The sequence below is a fragment of the Thunnus thynnus genome, chromosome 1 (genome assembly GCF_963924715.1).
Source record: "Thunnus thynnus chromosome 1, fThuThy2.1, whole genome shotgun sequence".
NCBI classification, from domain to species: domain Eukaryota; kingdom Metazoa; phylum Chordata; class Actinopteri; order Scombriformes; family Scombridae; genus Thunnus; species Thunnus thynnus.
In genome coordinates this window covers 35,583,684-35,606,589 of record NC_089517.1, presented here as the reverse complement: position 1 = coordinate 35,606,589, position 22,906 = coordinate 35,583,684, and the positions used below count along the sequence as shown (strand labels likewise).

The window sequence follows — 22,906 nt, the reverse complement described above, 5'->3', positions numbered from 1 at the left end:
AGACGGGAAATTATCCACACAGACATGCAATTGTTTCCCATTTGGGCTCTTTTTACAGTTAGCATTTCAGTTGAATGCAGGTTAGCTATTCTGTGATTTAAACGTCTATTACAAACACCGCATACATTTCAATTAAACAGCTGTTCTGTTTTTACTTTCATGTGTATTCTCTGTGACTAGCAGCGTGAGCAGGTATATGTGTCATTTTTACGGAGGTTGTTGAGCTGCAGGCTGTCCATACAGCCCTGTAATGTTATCCACTTTGTCTTCATAAAGCATCAACTTTGGTTCGGCAGCTTATAAAAGCTTAGTTCTGGGTTCTTTACCCTGTTAGTAGTACACAGCAGCTTTTAGGTATTTTTATGTTGTTTGCTAACAGACAGAAGTGACAAGGAGGCACTGTCAGGAAATACAAAGTTAATGGAGAGCGATTAATTGTTTTCCCCCCCAGGGTGGACTTAATTGTGCTCTGTCTCTATGTTGAACTTGGTCAGGCCTTGCCTCAATCTGATTGGCTAAAACTTTTACTTTTTTTCTCAGTCAAAGTTGGCCTCTAGTGAGCGATGCATTTCACTGACCACTAGACAGAGCGCAGGACATCAAACACACATTGTAATGCACGCAGCAGAGGAGTGCTGTTTCACTCGCTACACCAGCTAAAGAAGAAAAATATGATGTTTTGATGACAAGGGATTGGCAAAAATCATTAAAAGACACATACGTGGGAATAATAAATTTTGTTTTCTTTATTAGAATATATATAGGCCAGGCTTCTTTTGACCTCAGAGAGAAACCACCTCTGAAAAAATCATCAAATCCTCTTAATGACACAAACAAGCATTTTCTAATATTATGCCCCTATCAGCGGTAATCAGCAGAATACAATCTGTATGTGCTTTCCAAAACCATTACAAATCACTGTTGAAAGATAATGATGTTTTATCATGTGATAATGCTATGGTTAAGGTCTGGTTAGGTTTAGCCACAAAAACAACTTGGTTGGGTTTAGGTAAAGATGATGGTTTGGATTAAAACGATCACTTTGTTAAGAGTTACTACGCCCTTAAAGTTAGACCTCCTTCGTCGTCATGGCTACAGTAATGACCTCAGGGTTAAGGTTAGGGGAAAATCGTAGTTATGGTTTTTAAAAAACTGTCCCGACTTGCGTTCGGGAAACAAACAACTTCATTTCCAAATGAGGAAATTTATAAAATTATATAGACGTCATCACAATTGCGCCACTGCTCCAGGTCATAATTGCTACGGCCACTAGATGGCATCTGTCACTCAAGTGTGACTATATGTTGTTTTTGGGCGACTGACAATACAACCTATTGTGTTGTTTTTCTTGTGAGAGCAATCTAAAAAAAAATCCCTCAACAGTTCTGCAGACATGGACTGGGACTCATTGTTGCTAAGGAATCTGCTGCAGATCTAAGTTGTCCAGTTTGTGTGCATCATACCCTCAAGACTCCAGATGGTGACAAGAAACAAGAACCATGGTGTCTGGAGCTTACAGATGATTTAATCAAATAAAAAATGTTCAACAAATATGCAGACACACCAGATGTGGAAGCCACTTGGCTGAAACCATGTATTTTTGGAAACCCCTCCTTTCACTAAAGATATGAAAACAACACTTGCCAACTTCGAGCCAGGCTCATCCTGGATTTGAACCAAGTGAGAATCATATCCTGCCTAACTCAAGGCTGGCAACAAAAACGGAGGCCACACAGAGAATTACAATACAAAAAATAATTTATTAAAACCAAATAATTAAACATAACCATGAAATTTGTAAGTAGAGCAGAAGTCAGAAGTGTTTTTAATGCATGGGTGAGTGTAAGTATGGCACAGGAGGAAGGTAGAGGAGGTTGCTGGGAGCCCACAGAGAAAGAGAGAGAGAAAGGCTCAAAAGGGAAGTCCGGCCCAGCACAGATATCGCAGGTTCGAGCAAGCAAGCCACTCAACTCTCCCTTCCAACTATGTACAGAACACACAGCAAAGAAAGAAAGGCAGGCAGGCAGGCAGTGTGGGTGGGTTTGCCATAGTCTTCGATAGGAACCACTGAACTTGGGACTGAGAGCCACAGACATGTCAGAGAAGTCAAAAAGTACTGCGAAACAAACTAACACATTGTTGCTTTTGGTTTCTTCAGGGTAATTGTTGACAATGAGAAATTGTCAATGATTTTTCCAGCCTGATCCTTTAAAGTCAAACTGAAATTAAATTGCATACATATACTGTAAATCTGTAAATCACATGTCCTGTGTTCTTTGAGAAAAAAAAAAAGAAACCAAAAGGTAGAAATTTATATTTTATATTGATGTGGTCTTTACTCTTTAACTGCTTACAAAACACGTGTCTACTCATGGCTTTCACTCATTTTCCTGCCGGGGTTCGGCCTGTCAGCTGCTGTCAATCAAACACAGACACCGACACACCCTTCCAGCCAGCTGATACAAAAAGAAACATTTCTGACACTTCCCGAGATGTTTTTCTTCCTTTTTATAATACAAAATTAGTAACAATACATTTAAATAAACATATTTACAATATTTTACACTATGTACTATATCTATGGAAAGCCCTACCTCTTTGATTACTTTGCATTTCATATTAAGTTTTCTATATATGTATACAGTGTTCTGACCTGAGAAAAAACTTTCAGCTCATTCTGCACCCACTAGGTGGTGCTTACTCTGTTTTGCATGATATGGGCCTCATTGCTTGCCCTTTGAACCCAGAAGGAGACTGTTTTTGTTTTCCTTGCACTCCTTGGTAGAGAGCACATTGTGGAACTGTGTAGTTAAAGCATCTACATCCATCTTCTTTTGGAATCATTTATAGAAGCATTAAGTGCAGTTTTTATAAGATACCTATATTTGTGTCGATGGTTATATTTTGTGTGGATGGCTAGGTTAGGCCATGTTTTTTTTGTGTCATGCACTATATGCATATTAATTAAGCTTATCATACTCATCGTTTCTTTTATTTTATTTTCTCATTTCGGAATTACTTCATTCTCATACTATCAATACAAATGCTGGTGCACAATAAATCCATCCTTCATTGACTACAGTGTGTTGACGGAGTCTGTCTAGTGAAGGAAGGTAACTTTTTGACGAGGGCAGAACATACGGTATGTACCTGACGAGAGGAACAACATATGGATGTTTATATAATGGAAGGTTACTCTGAGCTCAGTGTAATTACTCTTACTCAGAAACAATCAAACTTGACAGAAATCATGATGATGTGTGAAAATGGGATACAAACAACATTCAAAGGATGATTGGAACTGACAGCTATATCAAGTCTGAACTAATTGACAATATTTATATGACAATTTTTACACATTAGTGCTGTTTCCCTCAAAACAAATGGTAATTTCCATTAAACCAGCTTGCTTCATTTTAACATTAGAGGAAAATTACATATTTCTATTCCCATAATATATGGGAATAGAATCTACATGACTATAAATGCACCTTCAAATCAAAAATATTTCAAATCAGTTAGTCAAACTATTTAAAGCATTCTGCCATCTGCGTATTTCATTAATGTTTTTGTTGTGAATATGCACGTTTGCTTGGTATTGTTTAACAAGGTAATATGATAATCTCCTGAAAAGTTGTGTGTGTCTGTTCACTAGTAAGTGTGTGAATAAATGCGTTTAAGAATGAGTGGAGGATCCTACTGTTTTTTGCCCCCCTAGATTTGAAATTGTATTGCTTTGAGTGGCGTCAGGTCACTTTTGGGGCTGATCTGACCCTGTAATTCAAACACTGGTGTACAACTTCATACACATACATACTCAAAATAATTTGTATACATTTATTTGTATGCATTTGTGTGACTGCATGTGCATATATGTACAGTATATATGTGTGGATGTGTTTGTGTGACACTGACTTAGTGCGTCTGTGCTGTATTGCAGAGGTTAGCAGACCCAGCCTCTGTGCTCCATTTGAATTGTCCCCTGAGTGCTGTGTACTGAACCTGGGTCCATGGTATCCGCCTCTGCCACTGATCCAGCAATGACAGCATCCGCCCCCACACCCCTCCAAGTCTGGAGCTTCCTTGGAGCTCCCCTGGTGCCTGGCCGCAGCCGTGCCCCAGGAACAGCAGCCCCTGTGGGTGGGCACTCTGCTGGCTGTCAGCTTCCACACCATCCACCATCCAGCTTCCATCCTGGAAGCACAAGTGCTGCCACTTCTGGCAGTGATCTCCATATGTTTTGATATTAGAGCAGCCCTTCTCTCACTTTGACACTCACACTGTGGCTTGATGTTGCCCTTGTAAGACTGGCACAAACACACATGCCCTCAGTACCACCATGGGAGGCAAAGACAGAGAGATGACAGCTATATCTAAAGTTTACCCTGCCAGCCAATGTTTGATTCCACAGAGAACAACCAAGTGACCTTAAGAAACTCCAGTCTAGACATAAGAGGTCAATGCCAGTGTTGGCTTACTTTGCAGTCCTTCACAGTTTGAAAACTCCATGATTGAACACGCATATTGATGTTTCTGTTTCTTGTTTGTCTGTTTGCTTTACCCTTCCACAGGGACGTAAGAGAAGTGTCAACTAACACAGAACTTTGGAGAAAATGGCAGAAGAACTACACAGCTTCCATTTGGTGCTAGCGCGGTTAGCTTTATGTATTTTTGTCCACAAGAAATGTAAGCTAATGTGCCTGTGTGAAACCAACAGAACAGCTAACTATGGTAGCAACAAGCAGTGCACTTGTCACCAAGTGTTCAAAATGGGAGAGAAATGTGGGGGTGATGCACATCAAGGGTGCACTCCCAGAATTGAACCACGGATGTTGTTGTTATGCAGGCTACTGGGGAACACTGTCACTTAGTGCTCTGTACATACATATGCATGGACAGCAGAGAACTGTATTATGCTCTAGGAGTACTTGAGAACTATTTATTGAGGTCAAGGTTCATGTCCAACATGGGTAGCCGTGCTAGCACTACCACTATTAGGCAAACGTGCTAGCACCATTGGCTGTGTCACCTATGATTACAATGTTATCTTATAGACTACACTGGTCCTGGATTGTTTTATGACTTTTTATATAAGTTTTAACAATGGATATAATTCAGTATGAATTGATTATTGAAAGTGACACCAGAAATCATCTAAGGTGAGCATTTCTAGGTTTTATGTCACATGGGACACTAGTAGTACACCACAAGCTCACTATTATCATTTGATTGCATATTATATTAGCTTGCAAAAACATGGTTTAATATTGCACACAAGCTTGGTTGCAGTTGGGCAGCTCAAGGGACTTAACTTGGTAAATTATTTGTTTTTGCACAGCCAAAGAACAGAATAATCCTTGTAGATGCGCCTTATGGAGGGTTCTTAAAGACACTAATAATTTAGGATTCATAATAAAAGCATTGAAAGGCCTTTCTTAGAACCACTTATAAAGATAGTCCCTTAAAACTATTTTTTTTAAATTACATTTTATTCAATATAACTCTTGTTGGGAGTCATCTAGGATTCCCTTTAATTGCTGCATGTTTTTAATAGTAGCCTGATTGATGAGCTCCTTATTGAACTCTATAATTAAAGAGTTCTTTTAACCTCACTGGGGAATTCTTTCTGGAGCCAGTTTTTTTGTGTAAAATAAGGCAGCTTTGAAGGCGTATGCATGAATTGCGAATGAAATTTAGACCACTTGTTTAAATATCTGGCATTATATATTATTATTAAAAAAAAAAAAGAGACACATAAACAGACACAGCTGTGTACAAATGTACCACAGAGTTCTTTGTAAGAAGAGGGAAGAAGTGTGCTTACATGAGGAGAAAGAGAGAAGAAACAAAATGTAGAGAGAAGAGCAGCAGCGTGAGAGGCAGCAGATGTGGACAGATGGACAGGGAGTTTTTCGTTTAAACATCATCACCATCCTCATCATCCATGTCAATTCCATCCGCTGGGGACCCGCCGCTCGGTGGGAAGAAGATGTCTCCACTCCATAGAGAGATGGCCATCAGGGACTCAACTCTCTGCTGCAGTCCTTTTTTTCCCGACACAGTCATAAACACCATTCTTCACTCACTATGCATAGCATCACAGCAATAATCAGCAGCACACTTTAAGCAAAGCTCATCCCCAGCTTCTCTTTATCAAGCTATTTTTGTTCCTTGGGGTTTGGTGATGCATCCCAGCTCAATTATCTCAAAATATTATGTATATGCATGTTTATTCTCTCAGAATGATAGACTGTTAGCGCAATGTTTTTAATATGCAAACCACCCTTGTCAACCAAGCTGGGATTGAGAGGCTACCAATTATTCGGTGTCAGACAGTGAGAGATGATTATCTAGGTGAGGGACTTGGTTCATCCTCCGCAGCTAGGAAGTGGCGTATTGATTGGCCATCAGGGAGCTAATAACACAAGGTTATCTACATGTAGCATGAGACAGTCTCCCTACTTAATACAGCAGTCCTATCTTGATTTAATATGTCCTTATAGCACTGAGCCAGGGAGCAGATGAAGGGGTGTGCATCTTCCAAAGCCTAACAAAGGTCACACTATCGTAAAACAATCTAAGGGGATGCAGTAGGATTATATGCTGTGCCGTCAGTGTTCTGCTTTACAGTCTCACTGGACGCTTCACGCTGCTTGTATTGATCACTGAGGGCATGGTCTTAAACATTTATAGAATTTCTTTTACAGTGACATATCAATAACAGTAACGTCAATGTTACCCGAGGTGAGAGGGAACTGCTCGACTTATTCTACGCACTTGAAAATGTAGCTTGAAGGCTTAGTTTAACCCAAATTATAAAAACCCCATATTTTCTCACCTCCAATGGTACCTGGCAATGCAGAAAAAGTTGGGGGGGTTTTGCACTCAGGTTTTGACATATTTGTATGAGATTTCTGTCACCAACCCAATAAAATGGAGGTGAATGGAATTTCATTTGTGGCACTCCAAATCCTGAAAATTTGCATGCTTCACTGAAAATCCAAAGACTTCACTGTCAGGTCCTGATCAGACAAAGTGCTTTTTAGCAGCCTGGGGTGGCTTTTTGCAAATGTTTTCAATGAGAGTGAAACTTTTTGCTCACTGCTATTGCGCTGCTGAGCGCCTCGTGTTTTTGCAAGAGCGCCCTGAGTGCTTTGAGTTGAAAAAACTCAGAGCAGAAAAGCACCCAACATTATTTGCGTTTTTTTTCCATTGTCCAATCAGATGAATTGAGAGCCTTCTGTGGTGGTGATGACAAGTGGAGATAATCATGGAGGACAAACTACTGGTGGCTGTTGCTGGATACCTGCAGCTATATGACTTTAATGGTAGTTACCATGCTCTGAACAGAAAACAGCAAGCCTGGGGTGAGTTTTCTTCACAGCAAAATAATGGTTGGGCTAAGGACAGGTGATTTGGTGGCAGTGCGGTGCACCTCGCATTTTGCAACTTGCAAAAAGCACTCTGTCTAATCACAGTACCTCAGTAGCTGATTTCTTTGGTAGAAAGTGAAAACAGTTCACAGTGAGGTCTGTGAATTATCCTTTGTCACTGTGACATTGGCTCACCAATTAATGCCTGTCTCTGTGGACTGCATGGACCACAGTGGACCATGTTTATAGGAACCGTAGAACACCTGTACAAACTGTATGTGTCTGAAGTGCTTTCCATCATCATGTCAAGTCTGCAAGCATGTCTGGCAGCAAGGAAATAAAATACACCATGAGATGTGACTTAAAGGTACCTTAAGAAGTTTTTAACCAATAGAAGGGCTGTGGAGCAATATTTTAAGGAGAGGGTCCCATTTGGTTAGCATTACCTGCATGCGCACCAGGATGATGCCAAGTCCTACACATCTGAATTCAGCCGTTGTCTCTGGTGAGTCACATTCCTGCAGAATTTTTCAGTGCTTTGAACACCACAAACATCCATTCACATCCAACCTTGTCAAATAAAACTGAAGCTACCTGCATGACTAACTACCATTAGCGGTAAAAAATTTTTACGGCCCTTTAAAACAATATGAAAACAACGTCCAATACAAAAGAACCTACAGTGTTCTAGGGCAAAAATACTACAAATTTTCTTGTGTAAGTAGGATAGATAAGGCACGTATCTATTTAAATGGTGCCACTCACTGTCACAAACAAGCCCAGCAGTAAGTGCATCGTGTGCACAGTGTCATAATGTGTGAGGCTGTCTGGCACAGTGATCTGTTGTCTAAACATAAATCACAGTGGCAGCAGAGAGAGACCATGTTTCCTTGTTACTATAAACCTATAGAGAGCCTTTCTCCTGAGAAATCAACATGACCTAAAACACGACGTTCCCCAGCCACATTCCAGGTCATGGTAAAGACACATAATACTTTTCTCTCTCTCTCTCTTATTCTCTCTCCTTCAATCTTCCAGTGCATGCATGGCTGGAAATATATTAAAACTTATACCAATACGGAAAAAAAAAGACTGGCAAGCAGATGGTCAGACAGAACAGCAGGAGTGGCTTGTAATCTGAATGCTTGTACTGTAGGTCGTAGGTGTGTGTGGTGTATGTGTGTGTGCATAATCCAACCTGAGGCTAGCGGAGTAATCTTATAGCCAGGATATTAGTCAGTCTGTTTTAAAGTGCTCCATTGTTTCTCAGGCTAAAAAACACCAGGTCCCTGGAATAAAAGATTACCCGAGCAGAGTTCAAGGTTTTGGTGGGGAAATACTCAGGGGAGGCCGAGCGCTCTGTGAGCCCCAAAGATTACATTTCAGTCCCTGGCTCGCAGTCAAAAGCTCGCCAGACGGAACAGGAAATTGTGTCGCTGTCAGAGAAAACGCGCAGAGAGAAATGTAAATGGCCCTCCCAGTAACGGACGCCTCATATGCAACCCCGGTTGTGTCCCCTGGGCTCTGCCTGTCCACCACGTCCATCTTGTGTCAAATAGCTGGTTTTAATACTGGATAGGGATGGGGGTGGGATGTGTGTGTGTTGGTGTGTGGAAGAAGCTATGCTGCGCCGTCCAGCGTAGCAGGCAGGCCATGCAGGAAACACATTTATGTACATTTTTGATACGTGAAAAATTAATTGAAATGTTGTCATTTATTAAATCAATGAAATCAATTTTTGTGCAATGTTATAAAAGAAAATGTGTGATTACAGAATGACACAAGACCATCAGAAAACAGAGAGCGCCAATAAACATATCGGTTGAGTTAGCGAACTCACATTGTTGAACATTAACTACAGCCGTTGTTGAAATGAAAGCCTTCATGTTCAAAGTCTGTCTTCCAGCTGACAGTTCCATTTCAGCAACACTGTCAGAGACAAAACAAACACATCTAAAGGGAACAAATTACAGCCACTGAGATTTCCTTCAGTCAGCCACCGAACTGAAGCCTAGAAAAGCTATCAGTCATTTCAGAGAATAAATTGACACACAGACACACAAATATACACACACACACACAAAAAAAAGCAAGCGTCTGGAATTAGAAGCACCGTGCATGAGCGACAACCTACCGGTTCCCAAAGAGTCTTTCTTTACCAGAGCACCATGTGTTTCTTTTTGCACGTAGGGATGTCGTATTTGAGTCCAGTCTTGAGTTTCTTTTGATGTTCTTCGTAAACAATTAAAAATATAAAATCTGAGCTGAATCAATGTTAAATCACAGCTGAATCAAATGGAATCAGATTTGATTTGCAGTGCATTATATTATGACATATTTATATCAGTTTTATATATATTGTATTTGTTTTGGGTCATGGACTATGATGTCAGATACACACAGTAACAGTAACTTGGATTTTAGAAATACTGAAGTCCATATTCCCCCTTAAGAAAGTTTTGACTATCCACCAAAAAAAAAAAAAAAAAAAAATTATTTATTTATTTATAAATGTATATATATACATTATATTTTCTGCAAATTTTATGATCATGTAAATACAGTTTAAAAACATTCACCACTCTGAGAGGAAGTTATGTGAAGGCCAAACTCTGGTGGAGAAATACTGAAGCCATTTATTAATTTAATTAGATTGTTTTAATTTTTTATTTCTTTTTATTTTGCCTGGGAGAAGTTAAAGATAAAAGTGTTGCTACCAAACCCACAGTTTGCTGTTTGGTGTGTAAATGTAGAATGTGAACACATTAACATGACCTGTAGCACAGTTCTTTTTTTTTCCTCCATCTTTTTTTTTGTTTTTTGGATTCAACTGTGAATAAGACTGAACTATACTGTATCTTTTGTTGTTGGAAAAAAATGCAATGATCAGGACTGACTGCAGCAGAGAGTGCCTTACCTCTTTAAAACATCTTATTGTGCACTGATAGAGTAATCGTGTTTGCCTTGAGGTGGAGAGGACGTTGCAATGCCATGCATGACTCACTCTGAAAAGGGCACTTCATCTGAGTTCACAGCATTCAATAAAATATGGTATAAGCCACTGTCATTGACCACAGTAGGTAATCAGTATATATTCACAGCTTTTAATGCAAAGAGACGGTATGTGGGAGTGTGAGAGTGTGCATGTATGGGGGGCAAACAGGGAGTGGCCTCCAAAAGGAGCATTGTAGGTCATGTAGCAAATCAGGCCTCCTGGCTTTATTGTGAATCAGGTGTTACTACCAGTGCTCTATCCAAAACACAGGGAGGGAGAGACGAAGAAGAAAGAGAAGGGAGCGATTTATCAATGCAAAGTTAATAACATCCATTTGAATCTAACTAAAAATCAATATTTCATTACCAAATTGTTAGCGGGAATGAAGAAGGATTGGGGAAGTTGGGGTGGCTGTGGTGGGAAGAGAGTTCGATGGGGAAGACGGGATGATTCATGGGGCCATCAGGCCGAGGAGAGCGAGGGAGGGAGGGATGGAAGGAGGGTGAAAGAAGAGGACGCTGGAAAAACTTGGAGAGGGGTTTGCTCACCAATGACCTTGGCGATGAGGGGAAAAATATATAGAAGAAAATGAAAGCAACTGTCATGTGCCCACAGGTCAGAATCAGCTTATAAATCATCCCAGAGAGCAGATGTACTGGGTGTTCCTTGTGTGTGTGTGTGTGTTTGTGTTTGCACTGATTAGTGTGGGGAATTTGTGATAATGCATGGAGGATAGTAACCCACTGTTTTTACACCCAAATAAATTGTTTCTATTTATTTTATAAGTACAAACACTGGATGAATACCTTGTTAGCAGGTAAATAGGTTCCTCATGGGATGACTGGATAGTTTTCACAGCATCAAGGTTCAAATATACTACATGCAGCACTGTAAATGTAAATATATATAACTGTTGGATTCACCAAACACCAAATTACCAGCTCAGCTTCAACACACCTACCTGACTGAACTGTGACAAAATAATCTCAACTCAAAGCTCCACTAACACTGTTTCTTACAGATAATAACCTCACTAACAGAGAGATACAGTAAATTGCCATTCAGTCTTATAATAAAAATCCAAACTGTTATGTACCTTAATAAAATAAAACTAAATTTAAAATAGACTGATCTGTTCATTTTAATACATTTATATTTATTGAAATGTAATGATATACGTACATATAGAGCCCAAGAGGCAGCACTGTTGTTCTGTCCAATAAAAACATTAAGCTTCACTTTACATTCAGACAAACTAATGTGGCAGTTGTTACAGTTGTTAGATTTCATCTGTGAGACCAACATCCCAACATTCCAAAAGGAATTATATCATATATCAAAATGCTGCGGAGACATTAGAGCAAGTGGTAAAGAGCCACACAGATCAGTTTAATAAGTTGAATAAACTTCTCCCACTGGTAAATTGCTCCAGATTAGAGTAGAATCTGGTGTGACTGGTGTGGTGGTCCGATGTGTGTTTATCCCTCCAGAAATCAGCAGCAGCACCGATGCTCCCTGCACTCTCCTCCAGAGCTGGCTGGATCTCAACAGCTGTCTTTCAGCAAGCCATGGCTGAATCCCCCGGTCTACCAAACGATGAGCAGAAATTTTTCGCTTAAGTTGAATATTTTTTCAAATTGTGTGAAAACATGAATGACTTGAATTTCATGTATATGCATTGCAAATTTTGTGTATTTGCGTCACCCATCCTTGCATTCACTTTGTATGTATTCTTGCCACGCGAAAAATTCACTTCATGTTTGGTGTGAACACACCATAACAGTCCTACAGCCAAAATTACAACAGCTTAGCCTGGCTCAAAATCTCCACCATTGCTGCCAGTTGGTGTGAAATGTGCTCTGGGATACTTGACTTGTCCAAAGTCCACACAAGTCAGCTCCTGATGTAACCTTGATAAAATGGGCAGACTGTACTTGGCTGAATGTGGACTTTGAATTAGAACCATAGACTGTATATAAAAATGCACGTCATGACAGCTCCCCAAAAGTGAAGCCAAAACATTTCGATCGCCCACTGGTGGCTGGCTGCTGTATAGGTCATAAGTCCTGCCCCCTCCATGTTAGTGGATGAGATATGAGCAAAACTAAAAAATCAAAGTACACGTCAAATAAATTTTTCCTAAAGATGGTTTCTGTCATTTCAGGTAGTTCTTATCATGCTGATGTTTGTCCAAGTGCTCATTTTTCTTATAAGTTTCTTTTTAATTAGTTATTTGACGATATAGAAAGGGGGGGTCTGACGTCAAGATTGACAGAGATGACAGCCGCTCTCAAACCTCCGTCAGGCCGCGGAACGGCTGAGGGGCGTGTTCCGCGGGCCGACTCTACTGCGCAGACTCTGGCTCCAAATGACGTCACACAAGCAAGATGGCAGCTCCCGGAAAGGAGATATTTCTTCAGCTTCACTTTTGCATAGCGATAGGAAGCGGAGACGCGTCGTCCATATGTATATACAGTCTATGATTGGAACACAGGTAAAACGCAGATTGAGAAAGGTCTAAAGCATTTAAGGCCCGGAACCATGGGAATCAGTGTGCAAATTGTTTTTCTTTTCTTTGCTCAGACCGGAGAAGAGAGAAGCAACAGAACAGGCAGACAGCAGCATTTCCTCCAGCTCTCGGAAAGAATTCATAACGGTAAGGCGGACAATGTTGTGGTCAAACAGTGGTTAATGCGGTTTAATGTTTGTTAACGTACTTTCATATGGTTTTTAATCTGCTAGCCGGGCTAGCTAACTAAATAGATAATTAAGTTAGCTAGCGTGAATAATTAATGAACAAATCTGCGTCTGTTATTAGAGATCTTACAATGAATGTTACCCACAACTTGCTTTTTATCTGCATTTTACTATCTTACTGGTAACATTGTGTTAGCTGCTAACATGAATGTAACTGTTAGCCAGTAACATGAAGGCTAACTGCTAACGTTAGTGTGAAACACCGCCATTTGACAGTACAACCTGTCTCTTTCAGGTTCAAATATTTGTTTGTTTGGAGGTTGATGGTTCTCAGTAATGAACTGAAATTTTACAGACTAAGTTATGTAAAACTGTGATGAGGTTCATGATATCAGTACACTTAGATGGCTGGTAGAGGTACAACCCAGATAGCTCATTCTTTTGAATTTGCCCCACCTTCTGTCTTGTTGTTGCCGACTTTGCACATACTGCCATTTGGGGTTAGTTTCACAAAGATTGACTTCGACTATGGTTTAGAGCAAACTAATAGTAACACTTCAGATAGAGGTCTAAATTTATCTCTTGCACAAAGCTGTCTAGTACTTGACTATTTTAGTAGAACTAATTTTCCATGGATTCTGGGTAAATTAAGACTTTTGTTCAAACTTAATAGCATGGCTGAGTGAGCAACCGTGTCAAACCACTCAGCTCCGTTCATCTCAGTAGAAAATGTTTGTTTTCTGGAAGAATTTAACTTTACAAGGATAATTTGTGAAAAGATTGTAACAATACAAAACACTTGCAGTAGGATAAAATCTCATATGTATAGTGTAAACCTGTAACAGAGATTAGCTGATGTGGCTTCTTAATGTGCTTAATGTTGCTCTGTACACAATATTGTAACTCTGGAGGCAGTAACAGTTTAATTATGTTAGTGAATGTCAACAAATATTTTCACTATTAGTCACTTTTTTTTTTGTCACAAATAATCTTCTTAGAGACAAGATTAAAACGAGGCAATCTTCATGAACAAGCTCTGGAGTCAGCTAGAGGGCCCGTTTTGGTGTGTGGTGTGAAGAGATTATTATTGTTTTCACTTGAAAAATGACTCCATGACAATGCTGAAGACTGTCAATTAACGTCAGAACAGACAGTAGCTAACAGGGCAGACCCAGAGACTGTATAAAAATAATGGATGTAGCCACCGTGACGTCAACCATTGGTTTGTGGACTCGTGTTTTGAAGCCTTGAGTTTGGCATTTTGACCGTTACCATCTTGGATTTTTAGCTGCTAGCTTGGTTAAACACTGAAATAGCAACAGCTACGGTTACGCCTGTACTCTGTGAATCTGGGGTTACACCATGTTTACGTTATCTAACCAACATTGTTGCCGTGGTAACGACTTGTCAATCACAATGTAGCAATGTTTTAAAGCATACCCTGCTTTATTGTCAACATTAAATGAAATGGGATCATAATTTACAGAATGAACACCATGCTGTATTGAACAAGACTTGAAACTAGTGATTGAGACCATAAACTCATTAGGAAAGTGTTTACTGAGGTAATAAATCAAGAGAGAAGTAGGATCATTTTCACATGGACTTCCATGCAACCAAACTTCTTTTTGGAGCACTTCCGCATTGGCTTCACTTTTCAGACCCAGAACTACCCGCCTGGGCAGACCCCTGCCACAACACCAATGACACCTCCTCAAATGGAGGATGACAGGGGTTAAAGTGGACTGGAACTGTGTTCTGGCACCTTTGATTAATTAGCAAATAAATCTGATTGGCAGTTTCATACATAATAATGTCAAGCAAGTTCATTTGTGGAGAAGGGTCCGACTGCAGCCTGTAGACCAGGGGGTGCGTTGGGGACGGATGTAATCCCCCCTCCGACCACAAAGTGGGTTGCAGTGGCAGAGTGGCGAGGAAGTGAAGTGAAGAAGCAGAAGCAGTGATTCAAAGACTAACTTTGCTGAAAACTTAAGCCAAAATATGAGATATTTGTGTCTTTTTATGTTTGTGGTGAATGTAACTTGCAAGACTTTTCTTTGTTCAAGCTGATATTCATATGCTGACCTTCAGTAAGTTACAATTAGTAAGCTCACTGTAGCTGTTTCTGCTTGTTCCACTACTTCCTTTCAAAAATTCAAAAAAAAAAACAACTGCTGACAAAAGCGCTGAAAATGTTGTCTTGTTTTGTAAATTCATTTTTTGTGATCAAGTTGCAGTCAGTGTTTAACTCAGTGACAAATACATTGTATTTACTGTGACTGGATGGGAGCGTAGGGGTGGAACACTCGTGCCTTGTCATGCCATACCATGTGCTTTCTGCAGCCGGTGTCTTTACTCGTCAAAGATCATTTGTGAAGGATGAAGCGTCACTCAGTAACACCATTGCCCAACCATGATTGGACTGAGTGTTTTTGTAGTTCCAATTCCAACAGCCTCAGAGTTATATGTTTTTTCTCTAGCAGATCACGTCATGTCAGTTTCACAAGTTGCATTCTCCTAGTTAAGCGTTAATTTATCTCACACCGGTATCTATAATGTAACCTTATGAACCTGATAGTTTTGAACCAGGACTTTCAATATTTAGATCAACTAACTCGTGAAAAATAAGGTGTGCCAAAGTCAGTAGGCTACACCTGTCTTCTCAATGTGTCAGATACAAATTAAATCAGCATTGCATATCTTCTGCTGCTATCTTAATATATATTTATTGGTTCAGATTCTGCATCTGCAGATACCCACTATTAAAGGACTCAATCCCGATCAAGGCCAAAAAAAAACTTATCAGGACAGCCCCAGTAATAACTCTTACTAGAGTATTCAAACAACACCACAAAATGGACACTAGTGTACTCTGTAGTTGTAACAGTAATTGATTTTGGAGACAGTGCTAGTTTGCAGAGGTAGACTAATAATTCATCTAAGTCGAGAGAAAAGGCCTCACTGACCTGTAAAACCTCAGAGTTACAAACAGATGAAAAAGAAGTAATTAGGAAAAGAAAAATGAAGCCAAGGTTTGGTATTTGCAGATATGTGACACATGCTACGACATTTGAAAATACAAGAAAACTTACCGTTGGCAGATATATTTAATCAGAGGCCTCACATAGCAGGTATTGGAAGACTAAACATTTCATCTTTTGCTGTTGCAGCAATATGCACTAAACATCAAATGGTAAAGTAAGCAATAGTCTTGCATTAAGCATTAAAAATATTTTGGACTGCAGTACTTTAGAAAGCTGCTTGCAGGTGCAATTATTAAATTGTCTGAACTAGTTTTTGTGTTGCACATGCCACATCATTAACTAGGCCTTGGAGTGTTTTGCTTTGATTGTTAGGCACATCTTTGGTTATACAGACTCACAGTGAGCTAGAGAAGGGTAACAAGAGGACACACATCAATCTCTCCCCGACTCCAGTGCCACCTATTCCTCCACCTACTCCTAACATACCATTGAATGAAGCTTGCCAACCTCTACTAGACGTCTGCCAGACCCAAGGCATGCTGAATCTCTTCGTTTCACTCCGGTACCTCCTGTTCTTATACCTACTTTGAGTCCCAGGCTAAAAATTGTGTTTTTGTACTACTTCCATTTATCTGCCTTGTCTCTTTTTGACTTTAAATATAGATATGTTGCACATTTTCTTCTTTTAAGATAACCATGGCTGTTTTAAAATAAAGAACCGTTTGATGTGAATAGTTGCAGTCAAGATTTTAATGGACTGTACATGTAGAATTTAGGTTTGCCTAAAAAAAACTTGGAATGCGTTTACAATTTTGAAGGTGTCAAATATGACAGCTCAGTAATGTAACTGATAACTGAAACCCTTTGGTTACACTGACAGCAACTACGGGCTTATAACAGCATCAAAACTAACAAATGACACAGGTGAAAATTGATGAAGTGCAACAACAAACGTTTACTCAAAGTAACTTTTACTCCAGGGCTGTGTTGATGATTTGAAATCATCAGTTGAGAACCTCTCCATGAGTGTAACCTCATTTTGTCAGTTGAATCATTGGCTCCCTCTTTTTTATTAATCAAATCACTTAACTATAAAACTAACTGTAAAGGAAATACAGGTGTATTGGTGATAAAACAAATATAGAAAAGCAGGAACCACACGCACATGGCATGGCAAAGTAAAATACAGAAGTAGAGTAACAAGTGTGACTAGATAGTGAGAGACACTGATCAGTTCATGCTGCCATTCTGGTGGGACTGATGTGGTTAATATGTCCTCAGGTCCTCTGGGTCAGCTTCTCTCACAGACTTCAGCCAGACCTGAGTCATTCTGGACTTTTGAATCATGCTGGTATGATAGTGAATTATTTTATATGTTATTTTATATAAGTATTCACCAATAAATATAAACTTAATAATAATAATGCTATTGTCAAATTACTTCTCCTTAGCTGCTGCACCACTTGTCCCCATCCCTCCACCTCACATGCCTTGAAATCCTCCACACCAATTCTCTGCCAGACATCTGCCAGACGTGAGGCAAACTGAACATGGTCGTTACACAGGTACTACAATAAATTCTTTTATAAAACTGCACGTACGTACTGCAAGTACTTTTCCTGTTGGCAAAAACAATGTGTTCAATTTACCTGTCCTCAGCTCCAGTGCCTCTTTTTCATACCTCTACGTCTCACATGCCTTCAAGTTCTATGCTCCAGATATCTGCCACTCCTCTGTCAGATGATTACCTAGACCATTACCTTTCATCCCCATTTTTAGACTGGGGAAGACACTGGACCTGTTCCTTGCTCTGGTAAAATCCTTTAAAACAGTCTGTTACCATATAAATGGTTTAAATAAGCTATTATGAAAACATTTTTGTATTAAGATGATATGGTCTTTGGAACTATTTTACCCCATATATGATAGATCTGTTTGTATAGGGGGAAAAACATATCTTTCATATAACAGCTAAAAGTAGCAACACTTTTAATAGAATTGTTTCTCAACTCTTTTTGTAGTGGCTCAGCTACTCATCCTAACTTTGCTGGAACATATCAAGGAGCAGCAAATGCAGCTTGCTGCTGCGGTTATTAATCTTGCTGCAAGAATGGGGACGGAAACTCCCGTGGTTGAGATGCCTCACAATGTCAGTGTCCCTCTGTTCACTGTGTCTGAAGTGGAGGAGTAACTTAAAGATGCAAGATACTCACATGTCAAGCAAAACATGGTATGGTAATGGAAATTTCATTGTCCATTACCATTGTTGTTTATATATATATTTTTTTTACATCACCACTTTTAAAGCTACATCTATCAATGCTGTTCAGTCTACTGTGTGCTAATATTGTGCCAATTCTCTGCGTAGCCCTTTGTTTGATCTATCCATTCGTTAGCTATACCCGCTCAGTGTTTCCTTTAGGTCAACTGAGAACTTGGCAGACTCAGCAGCCACACATTTCTCCATTCTCTATTTCTCTGTTTAGCGTCTTCAGGTAAGGCTAACCCATTGTTGCTAACTTTGGAGCTCACCCCCTTGATTTTTCTAGCAGTTGGGGAAACAACAGACATGACTTTTCTTGGCGTCGACAAGCTGCAGCGTTTATTAAGTGACATGCTGTAGTCTGTACTGTACATTTACTGCCAGACTGACAACTTCCTGCTAATCTTTTCCTCTGCTCACATTCACTGTGACTTTTCTGCCCCTCACTCTCTCACTCAACCACTCACTCGCTATGCACACACATTACGCACTGCCCTGTTCCTTAAGGCGCGACGCTACCAATCGTTTCACAGGCAACGACTCAGAGGTTAACTCATGTTTCGGAACAGCTCTGCACAGAGGCTCCCAAACACAACTGATCGTTGATTTCCGAATGAATGGATATTTGGTGTTATTATTGGCATTAAAAAAATTTTCTTTTGGCCTGGCAGGGGCTCTCGCTGTACAGGCCGCCAGGTCTGTACAATTACAGGGGAAACACTGCTGGGGCAATCCCAGCTGACACTGGGCAAGAGGCAGGAAACACCCTGGACAAGTTGCCAGTTAGTCACAGGGCCCCTCTTTTATATAAAATTTTAATACAGTCAACCAAAACAATACATGTAATTGGGGGTTTTATATTCAGATAAACCCCGCATATTTTGTCTGGAATGATTTAATAAATTGGCCGACTCAGTTAATTTTTTCCACATATTAAAATTAAACTTTCAGGCCTGATTTTGTAAGCCAACAACAACAACAAAAACCTAGTTTTTATCTTTTGATCTGATATACTTTTCTGTCTTGTCAGATTTCTGCTTTTAGTGCTGTAGCAGGACAGAACACCCAAAGAATCACATGGAATATACTGTCAAGGATTTTCTCAGATACGCTCAGAAATGCTTACAAGAGGTGTGTTGATCAGTAAGTATTGTAGAATACAGTATGGCCATGGCTAGCAGACAATGACAAAACAGTTTTTTTACTTCATAACAGCATACTATTTCTGCAGCACAACCCAAGTAAATTAAGTATTTGATAAAGGTGTGTACCTTTTTCACTCTCAGACGATTCAATGCGTATGTAGATAGTCCATGATCTGTTACAAATTGATACAGATAAATTTGTAATGAAACACTGAGTGTGAAAGCTGTTTCAATACAATTCAGATGTGATTTGATAATTACTCAGCTCAGATTCAGTATGATTTGATATAATAAGTTGTTCATGAGTTAAATTGTATTTGTTTTGGGTCACTACATTAATAAAACATTTCTTTAAATTTTAATTTCAAGTACTGAGCACCACTATTAGAAAACATGGCCATAAATACCCTGGGTAACTTTTTGGCCAGTCTCCGAGGAGGGGGAGTTTTTCACGTAAGTGCTGGTGACTGGGAATTTTTTAACTTGTTTCTAGTGTTAGTGTCATCCATCTGAATTAGGTATTTTATCAAAGAGAGACACTCATCAGCCATTTCTCCGTTCTCTGTTAAAGAGCAGCTGACATTGACACTACAATGAGAATTGCGGTCCACTTTAAAAGTCAGTCCACCTTAAGTGAGCCTGGTCAAGTTAAGCTAACGCGTTGTTGCTAACTTCGGGGCTAACCCCCTTCGATAGATGAGTATTTTCTTTGTTTTGAGGGGCTGCAGCATTTATTAACTGACAAACTGTAGTCTGTACTGTACATTTACTGCCAGATTGACAACTTAATGCTAAACTTTTCCTCTGCTCCGCTCGCATTCACGTCATGTTTCTGCTGCTCGCCCTTTGTGCTAGCGCAACAACACACGCACATTTACACACACACACACGCACTGCCTTATTCCTTAACGGAGTTACGCTACTCTTGTACCTTTCACATAGATGTCCTTTGAAGAACGAAGAGAGGGAGGATGACAAAAAAAAATCCACAATGACACAGGGTTTTTGTGCTCACACAGTGTACGAGTGAAAATCATTAGTAGCCTGTTGATGTTAATGATTGTCTGAAATTTTAGCAGCGGCGCTCATAATTTTGCAGGGGAAACACCGGTTTGTATTAACAGCATAACGCAGTAAGAAAATTTTAACAGGACATACAGGAGCGGATCAGGAAAAAAAAGTAGGCTTCGTACTATTTGGTACCAGGTACTTTTCTGGATTTCGTTTCCACTGCAGATAGTACCCTCTCAATGTAGCTGGTCTTCATAGCGATGCCACATGAAACTGCTGTGACGTCATCTTCAACGCGACACACACAGGAACAGTGGAGGATATTGAAGGGATGGTGTTCTTGATTCTCAGTATGTGGCTGTTTGTCACAGCAAGGACGCAAATTTTGTTTCAGAAGAGGCTGAAGAGAGCAAGACAAAAGACAGCTGAAAAAAAACAGGAGAGTTTGGGAAATCCTCCATCAGAGCTCAGAGGACCAGACAACGCTGGTTGCTCAAAGGCGATGCAAGAGGGTAAGCTAACCTCCTAGCTAACGTTAGCATTTGTGTTCAACCAAATTACCGAGTGTTGGGATATGATTGTTCCCGGCTTCACTAACATTCCGCAGGTGCAGAACTTCAAAATGTCCAAAGAAACATTTATCTACTTGTGCAACAGACTGCGTCCAGTGATGGAGAGAGACAGGACACAAACCTTTGAGGGTGTGTACCTCCAAAGAACAGATTGGCCATCGCACTGTGGAAGCTTACAACCAGCTCAGAGTACAGATGTATTGGCCATCTTTTCAGAGTAAGCATAACAACTGTGTGCCAGTGTGTGCAAGAGTTCAGTGTTGCTGCAAAGACGTTGTTGGTGCTAGAACAAATTAGTTTCCCAGAATGAGAGAAGTTTGGAGAAATGACTGCCTACATTGAGAGCAGGTGAGGGCTCCCGCAGTGGTGCAATTGGTGCTATTGATGGATCACACATACTTATCCTGGCACCAAAGGAGTGTCACTGTGACTATTTCAACTGTAAAGGCTGGCACTCCATCACCCTTCAAGGTGTTGTAGATGGAAAGGGACTTTTCTGGAACGTTTGCAGGACTGCCTAGGAGCTTGCATGATGCTTGGATTTTGAGACTGTCATTGTGGGAGTTTGCCAGCCATGGCAGCCACTTTTCAACTTACACCAGGAACATTCATGGGGTGACTGTCGGCTACTACATCCTAAGAGACTCTGCCTATCCCTTTCAGAACTGGCTCTTAAAGCAGTACGTCTGACAGCAGAACAGCAGATATATATATATAGTGGTAGAAAATACTTTTGGTAGACTGAGGGAAAGGTGGCATTGCCTCATGAAAAAAATGACTGATGTCAAACTGGTGAAATCTATGGTGTTGACTTGCTGTGCTCTGGCTGACCATTGCGAGAGTCATGGAGAGGCCTATGACAATGAGTGGGATGCACCAGTGGCAGAGCCTGTGGTGGCCCTGTCACAGGGTCTAGAGAAAGGGGGCAGGGATGTATGAGAGGGTCTGATGCTCTACTTGAATAGCTAAATATTAATTTTGTCATTCCTGTTATCTGTATTGAACACATATTGTAAATTGTATTGAACATAAATAAATCTTTTGTACTATCTTTACACACATAAATGTCCCCCCTTTGTTTTTGTCAAACTGCTTTTTTTTTTTTTTAAAGGTCATCAGGATTTACTATTTGGTAAATTAAATGCTAAAGCCCTTGAAATAGGAAACCATGATGAAAATGGATATTTTACAAGTTACAAAACAGTTAAACAAATGTGCAAATAAAAAAGCAAACAATAGACATAAATAGAACAATGTAATTCAAATGGAAACAAATCAGTGCAACACAGCAAACTGTGTTCATAAGTTTAAATGTAGTGCAAATGCAAATGGTTGCTAAGTATATACTACATAAGGCATAAGGGGTCTAGTCCAGGGGCAAAGGAACCGGGTCATGCCGGCCAGTCAACGCTTGCACAAGTTGGCTCAGCGTACCAAGGAAGGCTTGATTGAAGGCTGCAGTTTCAGCATTCTCCTCCCTCCTCAAGGCCGCTTCCAGCTCCCTTGCTTACACCGCATCATCGATGGCCATCTGGAAATGCCGTTCATGCTGTGCCCGGTTCAGCTCCTGCTGTGTCCGGTTCAACTCCTGCTGTGCCCGGTTCAGCTCCTGCAGCTCTACATCTGCCGCCTGCATCTCCCTCAGGACAGTCAGATGCTCCTGTTCCGTTTCCCCTTGTCTGGACAATAATGAAGAAAAAAACAAAGGTGGTTAACCAAAGCACTTTATCAATTCTCTTTTGGTAAATACCTCAATTTGGAGCTTGAGACAATTCACTTTTCACTCAAAGCATTGTTATGTAAGTATATTATGTTCAATTACCACAGGTTCTTAATTTCAATGCAGAGAATAGATTCACAGACTAC

At 40.1% G+C, this 22,906-nt stretch overlaps 1 long non-coding RNA gene across 4 annotated transcripts; it reads left to right on the top strand.

Moving 5' to 3' along the window:
- Positions 1 to 12,894: 12,894 nt before the first annotated feature.
- Positions 12,895 to 22,521, top strand: LOC137187526 (uncharacterized). 4 transcript variants are annotated; one of them, XR_010929229.1, is made up of 4 exons: positions 12,895 to 13,024; positions 17,501 to 17,614; positions 17,709 to 17,862; positions 18,071 to 22,521. It is a non-coding gene; the product is annotated as an uncharacterized lncRNA (long non-coding RNA). The 4 variants fall into 4 exon arrangements; XR_010929228.1 differs by adding an exon at positions 17,331 to 17,400 and having other exon boundaries at positions 17,501 to 17,862; XR_010929230.1 differs by having other exon boundaries at positions 17,501 to 17,862; positions 18,079 to 22,521.
- The last annotated feature ends 385 nt before the right edge of the window (positions 22,522 to 22,906 follow it).